Source organism: Dermacentor andersoni, chromosome 9, assembly GCF_023375885.2.
Source record: "Dermacentor andersoni chromosome 9, qqDerAnde1_hic_scaffold, whole genome shotgun sequence".
NCBI classification, from domain to species: domain Eukaryota; kingdom Metazoa; phylum Arthropoda; class Arachnida; order Ixodida; family Ixodidae; genus Dermacentor; species Dermacentor andersoni.
In genome coordinates, this window is record NC_092822.1 from 33096775 (window position 1) to 33124363 (window position 27589).

Genomic DNA, 27589 nt, shown 5'->3' on the forward strand with positions numbered 1-27589 from the left:
AGAACACTGTGCAGCATTTGGCGGGTTCTGTGGGGTTAAAGAAGTCATTTTTCCCGAAACTAGCTAGCCAAAAAAAAAATATGGTTTGTCTTTTTCGACTGTGTCCGTGCCAAGCAATGAAAAGACGCGTCGAGTCGGAAAAGAAGTTTCCATTTTTTTTCCACCTTGAACGTCGCCGTCGCACAGAGAACCACTTCTGTTGAGAAAGCGTAACGCATTAAGACGATATTGCAATAACACGCGATTAGACAAGCATATGCACCACACAGGCGTCCTTCCCGGCAGTTAATCTGTCCCGCTTTCCTGGTAAATTATCCTCTATTTTTATCGTTCAATAATAAACGGCGGTCTGTGGTTGACGACCACAACAACGCTGGCTAACAACCAGGGTTTATTGCACACCAGCTGCAATAAATGGGAATGAGGATCCTCCTTCCTACATGTTGCAGGTGGCACGCAATAAAAATGTCTGTTAGTCAACGCTGTGTATGCTGTCTTCACTTCAACGTGTCTGTGGCGCAGTTTGATTACCTTGAAATCGTTATGGATAACTTATTCGGAAACGACGCTGTGGCAGATGCCACCGGGCTCGTCGCATTTGACCTTTCTCCTGTATACCCTTAATCAGCGTTAAAACGTGCTACTCCCGCAAACAAGTGACCAACCCTGAAGTAATTTCATTAGCCGAAAAATGTATTCCTTATGGTCCCTGCTTCTCTACCCGCAATGCTCCTCTGTTTTTACTAAGCGCCCTTTTGGGCTAAGTGTGCGTCTAGCTTAATAGATACGCAAGTAGGCGTATCTTTCATGTCCATCAAATTTGACACAATTCAGCGCGCCCCACGGTGGCCAAATAAAATTGTGCTGCAACGAAGTTTCAGGATTTTTATCGTCCTGAGTAAAGAGGCACATGTAAATTTTTGTCTCTTGTATATTGGCACGAATTCTTTTTTTCTCTGTTTGTTTCTGAGTGGGCGAGCAAGGTACACAGAATAACGATATACAGAATAACGAATGCAAAGAAAGTGCACATATTGGATAATTGTTTGAATGCCTCATATGCCATCCAGATCGTTATGCAAACCAAAAGTAGAACAGTGCGTGTAACACCAAATTGATTCAATAAATAAATAAATAAACCAATAAAAAGATCAATCAATCAATCAATCAATCAATCAATCAATCAATCAATCAATCAATCAATCAATCAATCAATCAATCAATCATAATAAAAACTTGGAGCGCTAAAACTACAAAGGACGTAGAAGAAGAAACACACACGACACGCGCTCTTCTGTTTCTTCTTCTACTTGCTTTGTTTTTTTAGCGCTCTAAGTTTTTGTTATGATGCATTACCAACTAGCCCACCTATCCATCCTGTTGCGATCAATCGATCGATCGATCAATCAATCAATCAATCAATCAATCAATCAATCAATCAATCAATCAATCAATCAATCAATCAATCAATCAATCAATCAATCAATCAATCAATCAATCAATCAATCAATCAATCAATCAGGGAAAATAAACGCTAGTAGATTAGGCACTGCAAAAATGCTGATGTAAGAGGTACCCTGTTGTTGAAAAACAAGAACAGCTTCTCGGGACATAAAGCCGGCCATTTAATAATAAGAAAAAACACCATAATTTTTTTACGAAGTCTATTCTGCGTAGAAAGCATGCCTACAAGTCAGAGGCTTGGCGCCACATAGTCGCAGTCGCGTTGTCGCCAATAAACGCGATTTAACTAAGTAACAATTATAGTAAGAAGGCATGTGCCCAAAATGGAAGTAAGCGGAAGAGGACAAACAAAAGGTAACGTTTCTAATTGGTTACCGATATGTGTTGTCGGAGTGAGTTGGAGTAACTGGAGGAATTCGTGCGCTCTATCATATTAATTTGAGAGTAAGCATTACCTCTTGACCTTCTGCCTAAATTCATGGAAGCGGAGAAATCGTTTCGCTTGGCATCTACGACACCCTATACTTCGATGGAGGTTGTTGCCTTTACACTAAAAAGTTATGATCCATACCAACTGCAGGAAGCAGATTTTTGATTTAAGCCTTCGACGCTTCGCAAAACTGATTGACAATCGCAAATACGAAAGAAGAAGCTTCTTCACATAAGTCATCCTAACTTGAATGCTAACAGGAAACAAGGCCCAATTAAGCCTCAGAACCAGCTCAGCTGATCGTTTTTTCTTTCTTTTTTTTGTGTGAAGACGAACGCGACCCTAGAGTCACCGACCATGTTGGAAGCGGTCGCCGGTCCAAACAACCCTGTTTTGGATGAGGCCAATCACGACGCACTCAGGACTCGTACAAGAAAAGCAGCCCTCCGTTATTGATCCTGCCCACAAAAGACAAATCTGTAGAAGTAAAGCCTTCCCGAATCGCCCGTTGAAGGATAAGAAAATACTACAAATGCCTGTGGGGCAAAAAGGACGAAGTGTACACCCACGAAAGACAACATAAGAAACAGACAAACTCGTGTGGAGGCCACAACAACAAAGACAACATCAAACAGATCAGTAGAGAAAGCATGTGATTGCGGAAGCTGTGTGTCGTTCATACAAAAAAAAAAGAATGAGCAAGGTGAAATGGAAGTACGAGTGGAACCTGGTGCCGAGATAATTGTTGCATGGTACAGTTTACGACTTAAGGCCATTTTCTTCATGGCACGGGACAGTGATTGTGCAGTCACGTGACCTCTTTCTGTCCGAGTGAAGCGCTTAGCGGAAACCCTTCCAGCTAGCCTGCACTGAAAAGTGTGGATTGTAGACAACGTTTTCGAGTGGAGTACAAGCAGGCGGTTGTTAAAGCTGCATCCACACAATGGACGAAATCAGTGTTTTCTTTTTTCTCGCCCGCGCTGGCAATTCGCATCACGTGATCCCGCGTTTACGGTTTTTGTGAAAGCTGCGCTATGTTGTAGGTTGCGCAAAGCCCATTTGTCTGATTTGGATTTCATTCAATATAATTCCACCTTATTGATAGAACTCATCGAAATAGCTCTAGACAGATTATATTGTGCTGGTAGAAGTTTCACAGTGGAAAAAAAAAAACCTGCCAGCGGGTCTTTGTTGTACGAATAAAAACTCGGCACAATTAAAATAAAGCAAACCGGGCAAGTCGTTGTGTATTTTATAAAGATAAGCTAGAAAGGTCTTCGGCAGCTAAATGGTAGTGCATCTGATCAGACAGAACACTATATCGGCTGAATATGAATACAATGATCTACAGGCTGAGATAAGCATTAGCACAAACATACTGTAGGCAGCTGTTAGAGATATCTGATCGTGCTAATATTATTATATTAGACGTAACCTGTGTAAGAACACAACAAACAGTAACACAGGTGCATAAACAAAAAAATAAACGCGTGAAATAATGGAAGTACCACGTGCACAACGCCGTAACCTTATAATCAAAAGAGACAGAAATTTTACATATTTGACTTTTTAGAGTCTTCAAAATGAACATTACGAACTTTACATTAATTTGATCTGCTCGAGTTAATTTCGTGTATCCAAGTTTTGTACGGTTATATACCTTATGATGCAAGCGCATTGTAGCAGCATATTATTAACAACGTTAAATTTTTCGGAATATCATTTTTAAACAAACCGCACTATACAGTTAAGTGTTGTCGTTTATTTGCGGGTAGGGAAGTTGTAACCTGACGTTCTGAATCGTCCTAAAGCTTGGATATTTCGTTGAACACTTAGACGCTTCATAATAACGTTGTCATTTGTATGCAGCAAACTTAATTAAAATAAGTTTACCGAATGCTTTAGGAGCATATTGATATGCAAATTTGATGGCGATGATACTAAGGTGAAACTTCATTTAGCCGAAAGCTGTTACATCTGGCCGAGCACCGAAACTCGCTTTTCATCGGGTTGCTATCGCTACGTCTATATCAACGTCTCGCTTGTGGTATCGGGGTGGGTTTTCATAACAGTTCTCTCACGTAACTGCTATCCACGGGTGACCATTGCAAATGCGCCCAGGCCATTATCTCGTCAACCGTTAACGCATGCATTACGCGTCCGTAGGCCAGCCAGTGAGGACGTGCTTTCTTGCGCTTTTACGTAAAATAATTTTTGTTCTCTTAAACCAAGCACCGCCAACTATGTCTTGTATGGTCGATTTGCCTTTCTTACTATTGAGCTTCGCTCGCGTTTCAGAGCGGAATGACGCAGGTCTCAGAAAGCAAACCGAAAGCAAGGGATGATTTTCGAAACATATAACGTGTGCCCACCAGACGTGGCACAGCTGAGCCATCAAACATATCGCTTATCATGGATACGTAAAAGAAAGTGCCCGGTAAAAAAAAAGAAAGAAAAAAAGAGCAAGGAAAAAGCTTGTAGATTTCGCTGTGATTAAGCTTCATTCTCATAACAAAACGCTTAACTTTTGCCTAGATGGCATGTTGCTAAAGGTCTCAAGGCATCACTATGATCGTTTGCCATTGTTTCAAGCTGCTAAAGACCTCAGAGCATGACGCATGGCCGAAGGAAGCTGTAGGAATTCATATAGTGACCTTGTCATGAAGAAAAACTTTTGTGTGACCTTTTCGTGCTTCAGTTCTTTGCTGAAACAAACTAAATGTAGTGGAGAACGTGACAACTCACTGTACACCTACGTAGTCTTGTTTTATTAGTTCCTTATAGCTTCCACATAACCAGGCTTAACTTGTTTATTTTCCTTGTTTTATTGTTGTTGAACGTTAGTTTCACGCTCCTGCAATTTAACGTCAAATCCTATTATAGAAAGCGAGACGTTCAATACGAAGGATATTCGACGCGATAAAAGCGACATTAAATAATAATAATAAAAAAAAACTGCATTGCGTCATGCTGGGTAACAGGTAGGAAACCGCCCCGGAATTCCTTGTGAAAGATGACCTACTGTAAACAAATCCTGCCAGCGTGCGCGAGAGAATTCGTTTTGTCCCGCAAACTTTGGGCCTCAAGGAAGTGCCGCATATATCCGGTGTCCGTGACCGCGAAAGCGGACAACAGATTCGACTCAGGATTAAAGGAGCAACCACTTTTCCAGAGTGCTTCGTCGCAGTAGTTTCGTATTCCGAGGATCAATTTCTCTCTTTACGTTCCGAATATCCCAAGATGCACAATACGTGCCCCATGACGCAACACAAATCGAGAACCGCAATGCAGATTTGAGTCACCAGAATGCGGAAGTCGCGACAGGAGTCTCTAGAAACACGAATTCGGAAAAATGGAGTTTCTCTAGCTGAAAACCGTATATCTTGTTCGCGCTCGGGGAAATCTGTGAAGTATGATAGGCGGCAACCGCAAGGAATACAATAGAAAAGAAAAAAAAAGGAGTAGTAGAAAGTGAAATTCGAAGACTTACGCCGTACTTTTTCCTGTAGTTTCTTCTACACTGTCTCAGTGTCACCGAGCGGCACTAGTGTACAATGCACGACTACGCTTTAGATCTGAGTTCCCACTTGGAAAACCTGCTTGTTGTTCCTTTCAAATTTTGATCCTTACGTTAACGATTTCTACACAACATATGCCATTGATCACGCATTTCTGGCACCCATCGCGAGCAACGCGTGCGTGAAACGATCAGTTTGTGAACGATGATAAAGCGAAAAAATCAGCCTGTGTTTTTTTTTTCTAAATCTTTGCTCCTGGTGCAGAGACATGCATAATGCCAGGGCCGTCACAATGAGCAATTAATGCGCTCGTTTTGAGAATGACTACTGATTCCAAATCATTCCGAAGATGTGACAGAGATCAAATCAAAGATATTGAGCATCACACGGATGATAAGTGGTAAACACAAAAGGCCTATGTGAAGGCTTGCTAGGGGTCTCCGCCCCTTGCACAAAACGAAGCTTGAGGACAGTATTCTTCGGGTGTAAATAGAAAAAAAAAACACTATTCACACCCTCTGCTTGAGAAGCAAGCAGATTACACAACTATTGACGACAATGAAGGGCAATAAGAATTAGCACACGCAATTCGGGCAAAGAGAAAACGCGTCCAGTGGTTGCATGGAAAAGGTAATTGTTTAATTTGTAGCTAACACCAGCCAGTGGAAAGAAAACTATAAGTAATTACAAATACATAGAAAAATAATCTACCCAGAATATCCGTACAGAAAAAGGTGTAATAAATGAGAAAATTAAGCCCGCACGCCGAACCGAGCACTTCTTTAGTAGATATGACTTGGATTTACTATATGTGGCAAATTGTAGTCCATGTAGGCCGTATTCTGTGCAAAAACTCGGCAGATATCGTGTTACTGGTGGTCCGTGTGTCATGGTTGCCTTCCTTGTACCACACGTTAACTAAATTTAGGAGGATTGAGGTGTGAAGCATTGTTTTAAGTTTTCGGTTGTACTCTTCTGTGCGGGGACTTGTTCTATATTTACAGGTTTCAGGCCCAGTGGAACTTAAAATACCGCTTTGATTCGCCCTGTAACTCCTACTCCGAACTTGCTGAGTCACACAGAAGGTACAGGACGGCCAGTTGGTTATTTTTGGTAAACTTAAAAGGTGGCGAACGGCTTAAACGAGCTTCTGGAACAACAATAGGGATGTCGTCACTATGACTGTTCTCAACATCAGTTCGCCACTGTATGGCGTTTGCGATGTCGAAGATACCTCTTGTTGAAGGCACCTATAGTAAGCTTGAAGCTGGGAAAGGCGAATGATAGGTGTAACGTTAAGGGATAAGAAAAGAGCAGATTGGGTGAGGGAACAAACGCGAGTTAGTGATATCTTAGTTGAAACCAAGAAAAAGAAATGGGCATGGGCAGGACACGTAATGAGGAGGGAAGATAACCGATGGTCATTAAGAGTTACGGAATGGATTCCAAGGGTAGGGAAGCGTAGCAGAGGGTGGCAGAAAGTTAGGTGGGCGGATGAGATTAAGAAGTTTGCAGGGACAACATCGCCACAATTAGTACATGACCGGGGTAGTTGGAGAAGTATGGGAGAGGCCTTTGCGCTGCAGTGGGCGTAACCAGGCTGATGATGATGATGATAGTAAGCTTGATATAATTCGCGACATCGCACACGATTCTAACATTTCTTAAACACGCGCATTTCATGTAGAATGGCGCACTCGTCTTTGCTATCGCCGCGGAACTGAAATGAAAACAAGGCAACACGAAAAAGACGTACTGCCATGTTGCAAAAAAGGGGGCTATTTTGCGGATTGATTTATTGTGGTTGTTGTTTTACTTTCTGATGTGATACGAGTGACGCTAAGTGGTTAAGCGGATCACGTGCTGCCGTTTCCCTGTCTTTGGATATAAAATAAACTGTCTATTTGTTGCATCTCGATTTAAACGAAGTCTTGCCTCAAGAATCAAAGCTATCGAGTCATCTAATTTTCTATAGTGAATGTTAGGAGCCTTACGCATATTGCTATTTTTTCAAATAAGACGAAGCTGGAACGCACCCCGTTGGGCGAATAAAAAAGGACACTTATAATTCAACCATACATATCTAACAGCCACTCTACAATAATACATGCCACAGTGGTTGTTTTTTCAATGTCGTTGTGAACTGCAGATGACACCGTTCAAATACATTTTCCCTAGCATCATTGCCAAGAGTACTTGAATATCTAGCGCCGCGGCGATAGTGTTCACAGACATCTGCCTTAGTACATATAACAAAGTTGGTTCTTGGAAATTAGTCTTAGATAATTACTCCCAATTACTGTTCACGTGACCGCGAACTTGTATAATACCCAGAACAACAAAGTCCGCTGACACAAAAGTATGTACAGCGTTTTCGCTGAAAGAGAAATGATTAAGGCATCGTTGAATGCTCTAGTTCATGTGTTCTAAGATCAACAGAGATCGAGGCAGACTATTTTAAGAAAAAACTATGAGGAATTTGTGATTGTCTCCGGTTATCTGCGAACAATTGTCACGTTAAAACAAATCTTTGCAATACATCGTGAATGTTCACTTCAATCGCGGAACTCCGATTTTTCAAAGTTGGCACACGCGAAATTCCTCCAACTCATTCAGTAGTAGCTGGTGCTCATATTGCTATGTGCGTTTTATGTGCGCGCTACCGCCATGCCTTCAGTCTGTTCTGCTGAAAAGCGCGAAAGCTTGGTAAAATCTCTTTTTGGATTCAGAATACAGCAATTCTTATGAACTTTCAAAGGTAACAAATGTAGACATGTGAGAGCGTGAACTTTAATTTAAACAGGATTGTGATTGTAAGTTATTTAAGGGTAGGAAGCTAAAGCAGGATTGTGCACAGAGTGAAGTAACGAAGTAGATAAGTGCTACATATAGACGCAATAACCTTGGAAGCTAGAAATGAAGCTCCCCAGTCGAGTGTGGTGCACTTCGGCAATGCTAATGGCAAAGCTCCGTTTTCCGATATACAGCTGTGGAAGTCGCAGATTTTATGGATTTGTATGTAAGAAAGAAGTCTCTTAAGGCAACGTCGGTTTCTTGCCACATATTGGAGACACATTGATAATAACAAAAATATTTAATGAATGAGTTAATATATCCAACTAAAAAGTTTACAAAATACTTAGAGATAGACATGAACAAGCATTCACTGCTATATCATATGAATAAATGGTACTGCAAGCATGGTGAATGTTGAGGCAACGTTGTCCAATGCGGTACCAATACGGCCGAATGATGGGCCAGACACTTGTCCGGCTTCCTGTGCTGAGTCCGGGAATCCAGCATTGTCTATTGGTTAGCACAGCACTTACAGCACAGCACAGACAGCGAAGCATGCATACGTGAAACATTTGCGTAACGTAAATTGTAGCTGGCTTTAAAGACAATGCGACAATATCAAGCACGAAAAAAGAAACATAGCTTCTCTATGACATACAGAAGTAGTCCCAATCGTGTTATCCTGCGCCAGTATTGAAACAGGTCGGCTGTCTCGTTTACTGCGCCCTGAACCTTCTTGAACCATATTACGCTGATCCCGGAATAAATGCGTTTAGGCAAAACAGCTCAGCACCTTCCGGGTCCATGGTACCGAGCTCTGTTTCGGCTCTGAATGGTTCATCATGTAGGAGACTTAGTTACCACCGCGGGTAACTCTAAGCTTGCCTTGCAAACTGCATGAGAGATGCCCTCTTTACATGGTGGCGAAGACAGTCAGACATCCTAATATATGATCACTTTTCTTGTCACGGTGTCCTTTCTAGGTCTCTAAGGGTCCCTCGCTGCTCAGGCACAGAAAAAAAAACACGCCCTGAAGCACTCGCAAGTTGACCGACAACGTCCGACATACGAAACGAGCTGATAGTGGCGCGAACAGGGTGTCCGTGTCCAACACCGCCATGCAAGCACAAACACCATCGTCAGCCTAGCTGCAATGACAAAAAGCGGAAACGAAGGAGCTTCACCTGGACGCACACACGAGCTGTTGTGGACGCTGAGCAGGGAGAATGGTAGGCACGGGGAAAGAACGGGACAAGGCCATCCCCAGTGCCTCGTTTGCTTTCAGGAAGACGAAGGAGACTTCCTCCTCTTTCCTATGCTTCCAACGAACAGCATCTGTATAGAAGGCACAACGCCGTTCGTGGAAGTGATGCCACAGTTTCTTCTTAGATTTTGTAGATTCATCGTCTCGGTAAGCATGCACGCATCCGCACACACGCGCATACTGTGGACCCCTCTTGGGCCGAGCGATAACTTTGTAACAGTGATTACACGGTGAGAAACAGTCTTTAACAGGGATAGGCGAGCTAGTTGGTGGTCGATATTGGAATGTATCATGTAACCGCACAAAAACAAGGGACAAAGAAGGAACACACAAGACAGGCACGGACTCCGCGCCTGTCTTGTGTGTTCCTTCTTTGTCCCTTGTTTTTGTGCGGTTACAAGAGAAACAGTCGCCAAGGAATAGAAACAACCTACACGCGTCAATATCTTCTTACTGCGACAACAGCAGGATGTCCAGTCGACACCTCCTCCACCATGTTCTCGAAAACGTGCTTCTTCTTAAGTTTTAGGTGCCGAAACCACAGTCTGACTACGAGGCACGCCGTAGTGTGAAACTCTGGAATAATTTTTAGCCACCTGGGGTTCATTAAGGTGCCCCGAAATCTAAGTACACCAGCGGTACACGACCCGTCGGAATGTGGCCGTCGCGGCCGAGATTTGAACCCGCAACCTCGACTTTAGCAGCGCAGCGCCATGGCGACTAAGTTGCAGCTGCGGGTCGGGTTCATTGTTCGATCGACAGTGACGGCATTGTATTGTTGTTTATTTTTATTATGATATAGCCAATGCAAAGATGAGAATGAAAAAGCGGCTTCTGAAGAAATCGTATTTCAACACTACCAGTGAAATATTCAATTCTTCCTTGCAAGAGCTTCAAGTAGGTAAAATGAGTTCAATAGCGCGAATTATTACGCGTATCTTGATAATCCAGTTTCGAGGCACGTAACTTCACCTTCGTTCAGTCGCAACCACATTAAAGCGCGAGTTGCTTTCTCTGCAATGTTTACAAGCTGTAGCTCATTCAAAAAAAAAAGAATAAAAGAGAGGCCCCACAGTGCTAATTTATGCGGAGCTACATTAGTCCGGCAGGAGTAGCGGGGAAAAATTATTCTCCAGAAGATGAAACCGCAAGAAATTCATTGATTTTGACGCTAGGTGGTATCCGGTACGTTTCTGACTTAGGTTAAAAGGTGGAAATAGAGAGCGAAAGTCTATTCTTCAAAGTTGCATTTTTCCCTTCTTAATATTCTTCTTATTCTTCTTCTTATTATTATTATTAATAATTTTTCCTTGTATTATTATTACTACTACTATTATTAATATTATTATTATTAAAAATGTAAATAGCTGCACTTTTTCTTCTTAGTATTTAATTATCAGAAAAATGTTCGCCTTGACGTGAATATATTAACATTACCAAGATTTCTCTTGCGGGACTTCCGTACTAAACATAATAAACTAATTAATGCACAAATGGCATAAACTTATAGCAACACATCGTATCAAACTCTCAAAGAAAGACAGAGTTAAACCATTGGTTATTAGAGAGTCGTGAATGTCAGCTAGATTACGCGACTCGTGCCTGGAAGCAGCTCTTTCACGTCTGTTGGTAAGCATTAGGTCACTGCACGAACCAGTTGCAAACGTTTCGAACTGCGGAAAGACGGGCGTGAAATTTTCCTACAATCTGTTGATATTGTTTTGTCATATTTCCACGTTCGTTTTTCCTTCTTGCCAGAAAGCAAGGATAGAGTCGTTCTTTTGTTTCTTGTTTATGAACGGTTCAAGAAAGATTACGCAGGCTACAATATAGCCGCCTATGCCAGTAGCACTGTTAAAAATGTGAGGCTTCCCCTTTCATCATTTAACCGACACACATACACACCCACACCCGCGTATGCACGTACGCACAAACACACACATATACGCACACACGTATACACAGTGAACATACAAAAAAAGGGTTTCTGTAAAGAAAACAAGATGTGCTTTGTCTTCAGAATTTCATTGCCCAAATGCAAGTTTCCTTACGCCGTAACCTTGTCGGGCTGCATCTGAGGCCTGTTTCTGTATTGCGATTAATTTCTACAGAGAATATAGTTCACCCTCATAATCGATAGACTGTGCTTGTATGGTTCTTCACTTGCATGTGAAGTATTTGTTACTGGTACGTACTGTAGCGCATTGTTCCATGCTCTGTGATGCCATGGAACCCTGACCTATGAAACAGCGGGACATGAACTACAGGACTTCTGTTAGTTGAGTCGCATGTCCACGTGCCCCCAAGTGGCAATCCTTGTATCTGTAAGCTTTATGGCTGAAATATTAGCTAACGTGTTTCCCTTGTTTGTGTTCTTCGTCTCCTGTGCGAGCGGCAGTTCAACAATGAATGTATCGCATCACTCATAAATATCGATTTCAGTAATGATTGCAGAAATACGCTAAATAATTATCGAGCTAGTGTTCGTTCAGTTAGCTCGATTCCAAAGGCACAGAAATATAGAACAAACTTGATGGCATAGGTAGCTGTTTCTTCACGGCTGCAAATTTTCTGGGACCCTAAGGCAATAGGATGGCGCTTCTGTGGCAAGTCGTCGTACATGCTTACGCTGTTGTATATAGGCAAGAAGAGGAGCAAGTACTCAAAAGACGCTTTTAAACTCTTTAAGAAAGATTGCTAGGTTTTTTGAAACAGCGACAAGTCTAAACTTCGGCGAGGAAGATATATGGATGAGGGGTGTGGGTATTCATTCAGTCGCATTCATTTAAACTGAATTGAGGTCTCTCTTAATCCCTAAGGAATTTGTTTCAACGTGAGAGGAGATTATATGCGTAAGAAAAAAAAATGTTGAACTATTCATTACAAGAAAGGAAAGTTTCTTCGTGCTGAAAGGTTCGCCAGCTTTCTTGCGTTGCCACTTCGCGACCTGCAAGGTTGGCAGGCACTTCGCATGCTTGTTTTTTTCCCTTGCAACCGTCTGCGCGGCCAGTAAAAGAATCAAAACAAAAATTTTGGTTTCGTTAACTTTTCAAAAGCGGCAACTAAAGATTCACACAAAGCGCTATACCACAGTGTAAGCAAGTATAGGTATGAAGTACAAGCCAGTGAAAGTTAATTGACCGTCACCATTCTGTGTACCCGTTTTATAAAGTTCATTTTTCTTTGCATAAAACAAACGAATAAATAAGAGCAACAATAAACATCCTGTGCAGCTTTCTTTCTTTATTGTTGTAAACCTGTGTTGGGATTATGCCGGGCAGTGGCAATGCATTGCGGAAAGTGGGAAGTAAATTTGCTTTCTTTTTCTTCCTTGTCCCCAGCCGTTTCGTGCACATATTTGTTTGTTTATTTGGTACCTGCTTCACCATTGTAGGCACTACAGCAGGGGTTACAATTCAAGAAAAAAAAATGAAATACACAATGTCGCGTTTCTAAAGCATGATAAGAATAATGAGAATTTGTACTAAATATATACACGACGGAAATGAATGAATTAAACAAACAAACAAACAAGCGAACAAAAAAGAACATTTCTTCCTGTTCACCTTTCATGTACTGGTAAGTAGCACTGAGGTCATTCTTTGCGTTTTTTCTCAGTTTCTGTTCTTTTCGATTGTTGTTCTCGCGTCGAGAAGGTCTCGTTATTTCTATGAGCGCTAAAGAATGCGGCGTGCCCCTAAAGCCGACGCGTTATTGGCTTCCGGCTACGTGGCCTTGAATAAGCTTCCCGGTGCAAACAACATTGCAGTATGAGAAAGTACTGCGCTGAGTCATTAGAGTGTTTTAGCAGAACGTTTTTGACGGTCCGCTCCGCTCTCGCGTACCCGCTCACAGTTAGCGGAGCGGCGGACGAAGAATCAGTTTTAGCGGAGCGCCCGGCTGCGTCCGAAAGGCATGTGCTCGCCTGACGCGCCACCTTGCTGCAGAAGGTAAAACCGCTATGAACATAATACTCAAGTTGTAAGAATTGCCGCAATAAAATAATATATTTGGAATTACTCAAATGTCTGAAGGCATTTCACGCAATACATCGCATTTTCATTTATTATATATATATATAATCCTTACATTAACGAAGCCGTTACGCTGTGTTGTAGCCAAGGCAAGGTTTATTGCTATTTCAGTACACCTAAAACGTGGTCCGCATAAACAAACGCGCGCACATGGCAGGGTTCTGTAACGGGTTCATGGCCACAACCTCCCGAAGTAGAAGATCTTCGTGTCTCCTAAAGTGTACTCTAGGTTTGCGCTTTACAAATCCCCATTCAAACGAGCTCGTTGACGGTCCAGCAGCACTGGGGGCAGCCATTTTGCTTCGCTAGACCCGCTTGACCCGCTCGCCGCGCTCCGCTGAGAAAGCTTTCTAGCGGAGAGGGGGCTCCCGTCCGCTCGCCCGCTCACGGCTGAACGGGTCGCGCATGCGCACTTGCGCTTCCGCTAGCCCGCTGAGCGGAGCGGACCGTCAAAAACGTTCTGCTAAAACAGCCTATTGTAATAAGCGGTCTGAGTGCGAACGCTCAATATGGTGAAAAAAGAAAACAGAAGGGAAGTAAAGCCTATATATAGGTAAAAACAAAACAAGAAAAGCGAAGGTGCATAGCGAGGCTAACCGCGCATTTATGCCGCGTCGTGCTGGAAATTCTGGTTTTGTTTAATGAAACCGGACACGTGAACATGGAAGCACTGGGCGAAGCTGCGAACGTGGTCGGCTAAATGTGTGCGCTGCCTTTGACGATCGCAATTCTCATCGACCGTAAAAAGTTTTTTTTTCGTTTTATTTATGTGGGTGCTGAATACTCCCGATTTCTTCCCCTTCCCTTCTCCTGATTCGTAGATGTGCTCTAAACATTTTTGAAATTTTCAACAAAGACTAGGGAAAAGCATTTCAAGTCACAGCAGACAAATGTTCCCGAGGAGTTCAAAAAAATCAAATGTTCGTGTTAAAATTAGGGGTGGGAGAATGCTGAAAGTTTCGAATACGAATTTATTATTATTCAGCAACTATTCGTGTTCGCATTTAAAAATGAACTATTAGGCATTTTCGAATACTTAAAACTAGCAAAATAGTTCCCAATAACCACCTTGAAGGTTTTGGAACATTTCTTCATCTGGAATACAGATGAAGAAATGACTCTCACCCACTCCAAATCTGTCTCTCTTTCTACTTTCATTTCCTTGAATGCGGGGCTAGCAGCAAATTCTACACCTTTCGCAGTAAATTCCTCATTTGAGTAAAATAAAAATTTCGTCTGTATTCTTTTTTTATTATTGTTAGGTCGGTTGGGTTCCTATGGGTGTTGCTAAAATTACAGCCTCCCTGTTTAGCGGATCCTTCTCGTCCTTTGCTGTTCGGTACTTTGAGCCAAATTATTCAATCAATCAATCAATTTTATTACTCGGCCTAATGACTGCATATGCGCAATGACGATGTCCCTTTTCAGACACGGTGACCGTGAATATGTGTGTGTGTGTGTTTCTTATCAACGTTCCTTTCAAGCGCAGAATACAAAAGCCAGTGAATTCGTGTGTTATAATCGCGGGAAAAAAAACATCGTGTTGAACAAGACAACTTATAGGACGCTGGCGCAGAGCTGGCTACCCACAGATGCATTTATTGCGCTGGAGGCAATATAGTATATACAAGGAAGGCAATACAGCAAACAAAACAATAAACCCTAACAAATAGGAATAGAGTAGGTAAAATTGGGAGAACCGCTAATGAAAAAAAAAAATGACGACGGGCGAAAAGATATGAAATTTAACTGAATGCTCACGCACTGGGCTCAGGAACGCCAATTACACATGTGGAACCTTCCCTCTGTATTTCCAGGGCATCGAGTGAGTGAACGAGTGAAAAACTTTATTGAGCTCTAGACTCGCTGGTCTTCTGCGGCCTTCAGATGGCTTCGTCCATCTTCTTGCACAATGGTCGGTTGCCCTTAGTCCACGGCTCCACTGGATGCTGCTGCCAGTTGTGCCCGCCGAATCATATCTTCTTGGTCGACCCGGCGATCGCTGGAGAGCACTCCCATCGGCAACTTCTCCAGCTTGCTGAGTGCGATATATGTTCGCAATGCGTGTTGCAGAGTAAGATTACGTGAAAGACCATAAACGTTTTACTGAGTTCCTTATTTGTGTGTGTCTGTGTGTTTGTGCCATCGGACATAGCATATGTAACACGAGTGCGAGAACATGAGGACTGGAGTAACGGGACGAAAGGTACTAGTACAATTCGCGCCGTTCTCAGTTATTACATGAAAGCAATGACATCAATGCACTCACTTAGCCTAAATCCTAAAGCTTTGTGAATGCAAGAGTGTCGCCGGACTTGTTAATTTCACTGATAAATTTGTTTAGCATCTGAAAGCAATGCTGCAGCGCACTGCATGATATTGAGCTTAAGGGCTTTCTCAACATTCAACACGCACGCAAATTTCGGTATACAGGCTTTTGTTTGTCTGTTTTTTGCATTTAAACCACACCAGAACTGCATTGAAGCACACTTAACAATCGAACCCCTGACCTCCTAAGGACCGAGAAGTAATATAGCCAGTGTGATACGTCTTAATCCATAGATACCTACGCATTCTTCTTTAAGTTGCTCTGGATGGTTAACCGCGCTTAGGTTATTAAATTAGCCACGAAAGGCTTCTCTTTGTCACCCGCCGTGGTTGCTCAGTGGCTATGGTGTCGGGCTGCTAAGCACGAGGTAGCGGCATCGAATCCCGGCCACGGCGGCCGCATTTCGATGGGGGCGAAATGCGAAAACACCTGCGCACTTATATTTAGGCGCACGTTAAAGAAACCTAAGCGGTCCAAATTTCCGGAGTCCCCCACTACGGCGTGCCTCATAATCAGATCGTGGTTTGGCATGTACAACCCGATAATTTAATTTTTAATTTTTCTCTTTGTTCGTTTTCTTCCTATAATGCGTTCGCGAAACCCACCGATGCAACGGACGAAAAAAAAAAATTAAGTGGTTTGTATTTTCAGGCAAATAAAGTCAGTTCACTTCGGCTAGACTAATCAGCGCGCGAAAACTAAGACATGTGGCAGAAAAGACTACAACAAACATATAATAAAAGCGCTTCGCGCTCATTAAAGCGGGTATAGACATTCGTTCCACGTCAGGCTTACTGGCTTCTCGGCTACCACCCGAGCTACAACGTCAAATGCTCAGATAAGACGTCATCTTTCACTATAATGAGAGCTTATAGGCCATGCGAACGCATCGCTCTCTTTATTTGAGGAATTTCTATAAAAGCTTTTCATTTCTGTACGAGCTAGAAACAATATTCTGTGAAGTGTGCATGTTTCCTATGAACAGCTCAAGGATTGGAGGCATCTCCCTATATCTCCGTAGACATTTTGCAGCAAGCCGTAAGTAAGTCTATTGGTAAGAATACATCAAAGGAATCTGATGTACTAACAATTTTCTCGTATGAATTGCGACAGACTTTATGCAGTCAAAACGACTAGCCTATTACTATAAAGCAGTCTGCAACAAAATGAAAGTTAATCTATTGACAGTTTAAATTCCGTTTATGAGGGTTATTATAATGCACCGTACATTTGACAAAAGAGTCCGTAAGCGTCCCTCAGGGAATATCTCTTGGCTACAACAAAATTGAGCGTAACTTCTGTTGTAGAAATATGCCCACGTGACTTGCATTTTTTTTTCTGGCATCCACCATCGACCACACTGAGAAATCGCTGGCTAGTGACAGAAACTAGGGATGCTTTCTTTCTTCATTTGAACCGTCTAAATTCAATCCTATTTTTTCTCCTACAAGACTACATTACCGAAATGAAAAGTTATGGCTTTGGTTTGCTTTTAGTCTGCAGTTTAAGACTGTAGAAATGCCATATACACGTTTGCATTTAAATAGGAGTTCAACATATACTATATAACCTTTACTATGGTGAAAACATACGCATAGTACATGCAACAAATACAGAAATTTACAATAAACGAAGTACTTTTCTTAATTCCTTAAAATAAAGCAGCAAGGTCCGGAACTTGAAATCAGATACCTCTCAAGCAGATCTTTGAAAAAAATGGCGGTCCATCTCTACTCTATAGATGATTGGTGACTTTATTGCTATTGGCAATCTATGTAACGGTTCGTGGTTTACTGCTGGGGATGTGTTTTATATAGTGGCTATGATGAGAGGCGGCACATACCTAGCCAGACCTAGCCAGTGACGCAAGTTGGCATCAAGAGACAAAAGGACAAAAAAGACAGGGAGGTTAGCCAGTCTAAGTACCGGCTGGCTACCCTGTGCTGGGGATAGGGGTAAAGGGAATAAAATGAAGTTTATTGCAAAGCAGTGCATTCCCACAGTTGCATACCCAGTGCCCCCAACTTTGCGTTCATTGAAGAGCACCACATACCCAGAGTTACAAAATCAGTTACCCAATCTGGCGTAACATATATGCATTGCACATTGACTCATACCCACTGGAAGATAATCGGTGACACGACAGAGAGATTCCTTCGACATAACTACATGCCGAGAGTTACTTAACCAGAGCCTCGAGTTCGTCCGACGATTGGTTTGGTATCCAGTTCTCCCAGCACAGCAGCCCGCTGCTCTGCACATTAGAACATGGACTGCTGGCTGGAAAGAGGCCGGGCACGCACACAGATACATAATGCATGAAGAAATGCCGCTAACCGGGTAACTGCAAGAGGAATGCTAACAGCATTAAAGCATCTCAGCCGCTGCTTCAGGCGCTTTTTCCTCTCCTAATAGTGGGCCAAGTCCGAACTGGATCACTCCTAAAGTATCTCAGCTGCTCGTAAAAGCAAACAGGCACAGAAGTAATTTCTAATGCAATTCCAATGACTCGACTACAAGGCGCACACTTGTGTGGAAAAGAATGAAGGCTGCCCGAGGGTGGCATAGGTTCCTCTCGTGGATGAAAGACACTGGAAGGTAGTAGTAGCAGGTTAGTGAAAAAAAATATAGAGGAGAGTAGGACATTCCGAAAACACAGTGCGCGCACCCTACCAAAGAAAGGAAGGCAAGGTCAGTTAATATGGTAAGGAACACCTGAGGGAATTTCCCTTGTGGATGTGTCAATGCACTGCTGCTAGAAACGGAGAGCGGCGCGAGGAGGCCCAGGGGGATTCGGGCAACTGGAAGGAAATAATAAGAAAAAAAAAGAACGTGTGCACATGCCTCTATACAGCCACAAGTATCTCCTGAAAGGAACAGGAAAAGTTATCTCTCATGTTTGTCATGTCAGTTATTGCTCATGTTTGTCGTGATTCTTGGTTGAAGAGGACATCTGCTGGGCTAGCTCCGTCGGTAATAGCTTGGCTGCGCGCTTCATTGCTTTTCTATTGGCTCCATCTACCCGTCAACTGCGCTGCGGAGAACTACAACGGCAGGTCATTGCGATCAGCATTCTTTTGCCCGGTTTGCTCCATTACAAAAGTCCTAGTGCATTCAGGCCTGCATATTCTGAGCGATGAGAACTCGACCGTGGTTAGTTTCGCCTTCTTAGTTCTGTACGCTTTCGAAGTAGTCCCGTTACGTTCGTCTGGTGATTGCTTTGTGCAAGTGCAAATGCACTTCCCGGTTCGTCTGCTAACCTCCACGGCGGCCCTGCTTGTTTCTGAGCTTTCAGTGGCATATAAATACAAATACATGCAAATGTGATGCACATTTCGACCCAGAAGCCGTGAAGGAGAGTTCTTTTTGCATTTCAACGCTTCGGGCAACTGATAATGACTGCCCAGTTTAGAAGTCCACGAGAACCCTTCAGGCCAGTGCAGTAAGTTGTCTCTCCTTGTAGTAAGTCTTTCCCAAAGGAAATGTGCAAAAATTTGTTTTGTGTTTAAGTCTTCTGTTAGGCGACTTCTCGTGCCCCTTGTAATGATCGTTCCTTTGATATTGGTTGGAAGGCACCTTCTCATGCTCCTTGTAATGATTGTTTCTTTGATTTTGATAGGAGTTTACCGACTCTGTAATTCAGTTTTCCCCAGCTAGGCAGACGTGTGCCGAACGTTTACCTATGATTCTATACGTCGAGATTTGGGCCAGGAGACCACGAAGCTTGCTAAAACAAAGGCAATCCTGGTACATTCAGAAGACACCGGGTAACATCAATCGATCGTCAGAAATACTTCCCACCGTTTACTCTCAAGGTCTACGAAAAGTGTCGGCGCGCCTGCCTGGGCGCTTTTCCAAGCGTCAAAAACGCATATAGGCACAGCTACGCCTCACGCTATCTTACCCATGAAGGGGGAGCCGGTCGGGCTCCGAAAGGTCGGGTCTTTAAAATAAATTTTGATTGTTTGCCTTCTATTTAGTTTAATATGTATTATGATATCCTAACCTTGGAATGTTTGTCGCCGCCTTTCCAGCAACACCTGATTGCTAAGGGAAGCGACAGAAATCGCGCGACGAAACACGAAAATCCATAAATTAAGAACACTAAAATCATGGTCATGCAGCACGGAATTGTTTGAATCTACGATAAATCTAGTGAATGCAATTTAACAATTCGTGTAAGTTGCAATCCATGCAGAGCTGAAGGGCAACAAGCAATTAAATAAATGATAAAAAAATACGAAAACAAGAATCGATCACCAATACATGGAGGCGTTGAGACAGATTCATAGTGAAGCCCGTAATGGACAACCAAGAACAAGCCGTACATACCGGAAAGTCTATGTGCAAACATATTCCCCATAAGATTTCCGGAAAATTTAATTTTGTCTAGAAAGATGCCACAATAGCAAAGTTACTATTCATTTCCCTTTTTCCTCGGAACACTTGTTTGTTCTTTGTGTTGTTGATAGGAAAGAACGGCTGAAGAGAAAAGAGACGTCCAGAAATGGCGGCGAATGAATTTATAATCCACTTGCTCGCGGCGCTAGCTCAGTAGTATACATATTTGAGCCAAGACCATTATGGGTTTAATCGAGCTCAAGAAGACGCGAATAAATATTTGCCACAAGAAAGACATCTTTACGTGTTTCATAAGAACAGTACCCAGAGCTACTTAACCAGAGCCTCGAGTTCGTCCGACGATTGGTTTTGTATCCAGTTCTCCCAGCACAGCAGCCCGCTGCTCTGCCCATTAGAACATGGACTGGTGGCTGGAAAGACGTCGGGCTCGCACACACATATATAATACATGAAGAAATGCCGCTAACCGGCTAATTAACGTAATTCGGCAGTCGATTCGGCTGACCGCTAAACAGGGATCAAAAACAGGGTAAAAGCACACTGGTGCTTTTAGAGCAACTGGGTTTGGCGTGGCGCTTCTTTCTTTCCCGCCCTGTTTGACACCCACGTGACTTTAGTTGATTTACTTTTCACCGCCTTCAGTGTGTAGCAATAACTACATAAGTGGCAAATGATAGTGGTATAAAAAGGAGCTTTTCAGTAGCTTCACAAGTCCCACTATCTCACAAACAAAAGAACGCAGAACGCAAACGCTATAGCATTGTTCACATTGCGTGAAGCATGTATCGCATAGCATAGCTCGCATTGGACAAAGAGAATAAGTACAATTTGAGACTTCCAAATATAAATACGGAAGATAAGCTGAGACAACTGAATGGTTCGAAGTTTCCATGGGTAGAGCTAATAAATAAATAAATAAATAAATAAATAAATAAATAAATAAATAAATAATGTATCGCAAGAAGCAGCTTAGATGCTGATTTGTCTTTTTCACACGGAAGCATACATCAAAGAAGGAGATAACTCTCTTTCTGACAGTTTCACTTTTGATGTCGGCATCGCATTCTTGTTGCGTAGAAAGCGTTCTGAAAGATACAAAACTTTCGAGAAGAGAAGAGTTCAAAACGAAGTCTCTCTCTCTTCTTTATTTTTCTTTGTGCGGGCACGTTTTACGAGCGTGCTTGGAAGCATTACGTCTTCTTCCGCATGCTCGGGTTCACTCCCACGACATTTCTGAGTTCACCAAGAGCTCTGGTAGCCCACGCCAGCTTGCTGGAGTATACTACCTTCCTTGCAGTGTTGCTATAGGGCACGCATTGCTAAGTCGAATTTACCGTCTGTTTATCTGCTAGCACGACTAGAATCTAATTTTAACCATTTACCTATCGTTCAACACTGTGGAGCTGGCATCACGTAACCAAATGCACAATCAACACTTGACTTATCTGTGTCTGAAATTGTTTTCTCTTTGCTTGTTGTTTGAAATGCCGTGGCTTTTATTAGAAAAAAAGGCAAACAGAGGGAGTAAAAAGTAAGAGGTGAAAGGCAGAGAGGTTCACCAAAGGTAACTGTCCAGCTGGCTACTCTGCACACGAGAGAAGGGAAATGCTAGAAAAAAATTGGAATAAAGAAGAGGAGGTCGAAGAAGGCCCTTCACAAGGACTACAGTCTTTCGTACGCATCCCATCACCCCCCCCCCCCCCCCCCCCCCCGATGGTGTTTAAGAAGCACACTGGTGCTTTTAGAGCACTGGGTTTGGCGTGGGCTGAACCACAAAGTATCTATGTTTGCGAGCAGCAAAGTCACATTCGTGGCTGAAAGTTCACCAGGTGGCAAGCTGCGCGGAGGCGCCCGTAAGTAAGAGATGAGATCCACGCCCATCATATCTTCGCTTATTAGAGTCACCGCTTTTATAAGCATGCACTGACCAAACTAAATGTTATTATTATAAAGCACCCTTCTAATTCGCCTTTGAAACGATTGACGCTATCTGAATGTTCCTTTCTTTTTCTTGACAACGTTGGCTGCCACGTTGAACATAATGTTAAATAAATAATGCATGCTTTATTGTAAAGAGACTGCTTAAGTGACCTGTGGAACAATATGTAAAATTAACAGCTTGTAGCTAATTAGGTAGGAAATCTAGGCCCCGCAAGCCGGGGCTACTGTGTGTGCATATATAGATAGATAGATAGATAGATAGATAGATAGATAGATAGATAGATAGATAGATAGATAGATAGATAGATAGATAGATAGATAGATAGATAGATAGATAGATAGATAGATAGATAGATAGATAGATAGATAGATAGATAGATAGATAGATAGATAGATAGATAGATAGATAGATAGATAGATAGATAGATAGATAGATAGATAGATAGATAGATAGATAGATAGATAGATAGATAGATAGATAGATAGATAGATAGATAGATAGATAGATAGATAGATAGATAGATAGATAGATAGATAGATAGATAGATAGATAGATAGATAGATAGATAGCACCAACGTGTATATATATGAAAATGGTTGCTTTATTTACCGTCTAGCAACCAAGAATTGTCAGCGAAAATATACAACACTACGTGCAGAACATTTCAGCTCTAAGTAAGCTAAATGTTTGACCCCTGTTTAGCGGTCAGCCGAATTGACTGCCGAATTACGTTAGCGTAAAAATGAGCCTGTGTCGAGCAGCGTGCGACACGAATCGACTAGAGTAGGACAAAAAACATCCTTCCATTAAAAGGCCCCTAATGTTTTACGATGCTTCAATGAACAAAGCCGCTTCGAATGCTTTCGCCAGAAGTATATTACTGTCACTTCTGTAGTCAAAAGCAATATTGATAATTCGAAGCTCATGGTGACGCAATAAAACGGTTGCACCGAAACTCGTCGTATTCGACAAAAGCTGCGAGGAAGCAACTTTATTATTCGCTCTACCTTAGTCGCAGGGCTATCGAACGAGCTGGCCGTAAAATTGTTCCATGTAGGAGTCGTAATGAAATCACCATAACGCTTATGACCGCACGAAAAAGTGAAAAAAGAAGGCAGGCAGGTTTCCCCGAAAACGGCGTGAAGAACTGGTTGTAAAATAGCCTCCAGGCCATTACTCTGCTATTTCGACACTCTGAACGATGACGAACTCGGATCGATATTTCGTTACGACAAACTTAGTTTTGCGGTCATAACTTATAAGACACCAAGTAGCACAAAATGGCACGTCGTGAACATATGGCAGCGCACGGAACAAAAAAATAAATAAACGAGTAATAAACTAGGGCACAGTTACGGCGGCAGCTAGCCAGCACAGTCGACGTAACTGTGCGCCAGTAAAGAACTCGCCAGTACTGCCTGTGCTAAAGCCAGATAAGCTAAAAGTTCAAACGTCACTTGCTGCGATGCTTGGCTATTGCAAGGTGCAAGCCAGCCTCGAGATATCGTGGCATTTGCCAGTAGCTGCGGCTGCACTGGTGATATAAACGGATCCTTTTGTTTAGAAGCACCCACGTGGAGCTCTCGGGGATTGCCTTTTCGCGAAAGAAAAATCAAATCGTCCTGTGATAAATGGCACCTGTTTTATCAGTGTTTTTATCAGACGTTCGTTCTAACGGCCGCACGGACCCGAACCGGATAAAGCAAATAATGGGCCGAGGGAAAGCGGCAGGTACACATCCCAACTTTGACATCTTCGCATGGGCTCCACTTGGTACCCTCATGCGGGATATAGAAACTGTCAAGGGAAAATTGATTATCGTGGATTTACCTGCGACATATAGGAAAATAATAAAGACTTCCGTTCGGTGTTCGTTTTGGTACTCAATAGTTCACAGCGAGGACCAATTTTTCAGGAAGTCTAGTTGTCAACAAGCAAGCGACGCGTTGTTTCAAGCACCTGTGCCACAACTTCATCAATTTTGTTGCATCCCTACACGTGCTTACCTGAGCGTGTGCACTACGGCGCTTATTCAAATTCTTTTTGTTCTGTCTCTTTCGATGTAATTTGTTTAGTTCATCGTTTCTCTAAATATCAACAGAAATAATCTGCCCAAAAAAGGCTCAACTCGCGATACAGTCATGCAGCTAAGATTTTCGAAAGGAAGCTTCTCCAAGGCGCACGACTTAAAAAAGAAGTTGTCGGGGAACTTGCCGTGCAGCCTTTCTCTAAAACAAGCAAGAGGCGTTGGCAAGCGGGTTGTCGCACTCTGACCGACACACGATTTTTTTCTTTAATCCGCAATGAATGCCAACGACGAATTTGAGAACGATGGAACAACGATCGTGCGGGATAGCAATCTTACTTTTGCATCCTTGTCTCTACAACTCATCCCATGCATCCAAACGTCACACATCTTCCCCACTCAGTCAACCGTATACGATACGGCACACAAGAGGAGGATCTTGTAAGCCACAGGAGGATCTGTATAGCGTTCCAGAGGCATACTCGTCTTCATGACCAGTTCCACAAGGCCACCGCTGTTGCGAAGCATGCCGGTATATAATAAGTCCTTAGTGGGCTGAAGCGCAACCATGGTGACAAGTTTGTTGCGTTTGTAACGTGACAAACGCGCTTGCCTCTCACGATCAAAGGCGGTAGAAAAAACATTCTATTGTGTGAATGACGTAGAGCAGAATAATGCCCTGCTTTCCTCTAAGATTCACTGGAAAAATTCGCAGTGACATTGACTTTGGCAATCCCCTAAATGTTGTGCGGAATACAAGTGCAGCGGCATACTGGCAGCATGTCACTGACGGGTCTGCTGCGCATGCGCTCTTGACGCCGTAAGGTCAGTTTTTCATGCTGCGTCAGTGAACGTTGCTGCGTCATGCGGCAACGTTCACAGAATCGTGAGCGCTGAACAAATTTAACTTGCTGCATACAACGTTTCATGCCGCGTTCTACTAATGACTGTGGGCTTATTGATTGGTTATTGCACGTCTGGTTTACGCAATGGTACACTACTCGAAAAGAGAGACGTTTCTCTACTGATAAGCGTTAAGGTTTATCCACTCATATCATTAACCGACGTTCTAGAGGTTCAAATTGGCGCCATACACCTCCAAGGCAGAGTGATGGACTAATGAAATCAAATTCAGATTACACTAAAAGAAAAAAAAAAGATATTTCTTAGCAAATGCTGACCACGACATTGTTTACAACTTTTGCCTGGCAGCGACTACAAAACCGATGCATTAGGGCGTCAAAAATAAAAAGCTAGGCAGTTTCTTCACACCCCGGAAGTGTTTTTGACAGCATGTGCTGGCATCGGGCTTCAAAAAAACATGTCGGAAGATGCGACTGAAGCTTTGTGAAGAGCCGCGTACCTTCGGAGCATAGCTCGTTCAAGCTTGGACGTGGTCGACTCAAACTCGGCGTTATTCACAACACGGCGTGCGGAAGCTCGCATGTTGCTTTTCAAGCCTCGAGGGTTTTGGCAGTACACTCGATGCGACAGATCACAGTACACGTTCTCCTTTTTAGTGTTTTTTTTTCTTTGAATCTTCATGCTCCTGCTACCATCCCGAGATGTGCATGCTTTTCGGGGAAAATTCAATAGCGAGTCTGAAACGGATTTATCCGCGCTAAGGCTCCATTCTGGAGTCGCCGTACGTGCTTCTATACCATGAAAAGAAGCTCTGCACGCATTTTGCTTCTTTCTCTCCACGTTCGACAGACAGTAAGAAAGTAGAGAGAAAGGGAAGTGATAACTGAAAGGCCGGGAGGTTAACCAGGCTGAGCGCGGTTAACTACACTGCACTGAGAGATGCTGGAAAGAGCTCAGCCTGCAAGGTCAGAGAGCAAGTTAGGGTTAAAAAGAAAGACAAATTCCGAATATCCGGTTTGCTACCCTAAAACGGAGGATGAGAAATGCGACATCAGTGCTAATTTTTAGTACAAACGAAGTCACCGAATATATTGGTGGTGGAACTTTAAGAAGTTTAGCAGTCAGCTGTTGAGGTATGTCTGAATGCCGGGCGGCGGAAAGAAAAGAGAGCCTGGTATCTCTAGTGCCTCTGTGGTTTCCCTAGTCAGCTTGTACGTGGAAAACGAATAAGCTGATTAGGTAGAAGAACGCCCAAGCTACCACGGGACATTGGTGCTCCCTTTGACCAATGAGTTATGAAAAAACAAAGCAAAGAAAGAACGCTGCCATTACTAGTGACGCTGGGCTCACGGCTTAGATCAGCCCTACGGATTTGCCTTTTCAAGGAAATATGGAACCCCGCATCGGGCAGGAAGTCTAGTCAGGTTGTGCAGTGGACAGTCATGACCACTCCACTTGCTGAAGTCAGCATGCCGGTCACAGCGATGACCGGTCCGTCTGAGCAAGGGCTATCGGATGTGTCGGGTGCTTTGACAAGTCTACAACAGTTGACACACGTGGATGTCTTGTGCATGGGTCGCACAGTTGGACCAGGTCACGTCATACTTGATAAAGCGCTTCCACTTGCCGGTGATGGCAACGATGGCTGCTGCCCCAGCCCATCGCCTTCTCAGGAAAACTTCCTCCACCCTTTTGAAGCTACAGGAGACAGAAAGTGGGCACGGGGGAGTAAGAGCACATATGTAATTCGCGGAGTTGAGTGTGTGAATGCTAGGCTAAAGGTAAATGAGTACGGTATAATAGGAATCGGGGGATGCTTCTTCTTCTTGTTTTAGTGTGTTTTGCTATCTGCCATGGCATTTACAGGGTCAGTGCTATGTCCTAAAACCCATTGTAGATGAACTTTGAAAAGTGAATAATTTTGAAGCCTATATGCATCTTTTGGCAAAGTAATGTGCCTTCACCGACTCGCTTCAGCTGTTTAAAGGTACTCAGTTAATCGGTGTACTTGGGTGACGTCGGATAATAACGTTCCCTGTAAAATTAAAGCATCTGTGCGCAAAACGCATTACTCCAAGGAACATCAATGCACAGCGGTACTTTAGGCTTAGGTTTATTCTTACAGCTGAGCCCAGTTCTATCCAAGAAGGTGCACAATGTGACTAGAGAGATCACAAGGTATTCGAGATGAACAGTAGTAACAAAATTTGTGTGAGCTGCTTACCTATTATTTTGTCAAGAAATTAAATCCTGTATCTTCCGCGGTAGCCGCCTGTGACAGAGGGTATTGCCCTAGTGCAGTCAGGCTGTGTGTGTGTCTTTTTTTTTAACTTGAACTATATGTACTGACCGCAAGCACGAAACCAAAACTTGTTATTAGCGCTTTGTTCTCGTGTTCTTCATTGTTGCTTACTAAAGATATGCAGATCAAGCCTACATCCTGGAATCATTGTGAAGCGAAGATTTATTCAAGCCGGTGTGCATTAAAATCCTCTACAACTAATTACGATGCGTTCGATTGTGTTATCTTACATATTACGCAACGTGTAACCTCACAGTA

The 27589-nt window shown here is 43.0% G+C and overlaps 1 long non-coding RNA gene across 7 annotated transcripts in view; it reads left to right on the forward strand.

The window, feature by feature from the left end:
- LOC129383818 (uncharacterized) overlaps positions 1–27589 on the forward strand; it is a 514476-nt gene that overhangs the window by 336395 nt on the left and 150492 nt on the right. The window lies entirely within an intron of this gene.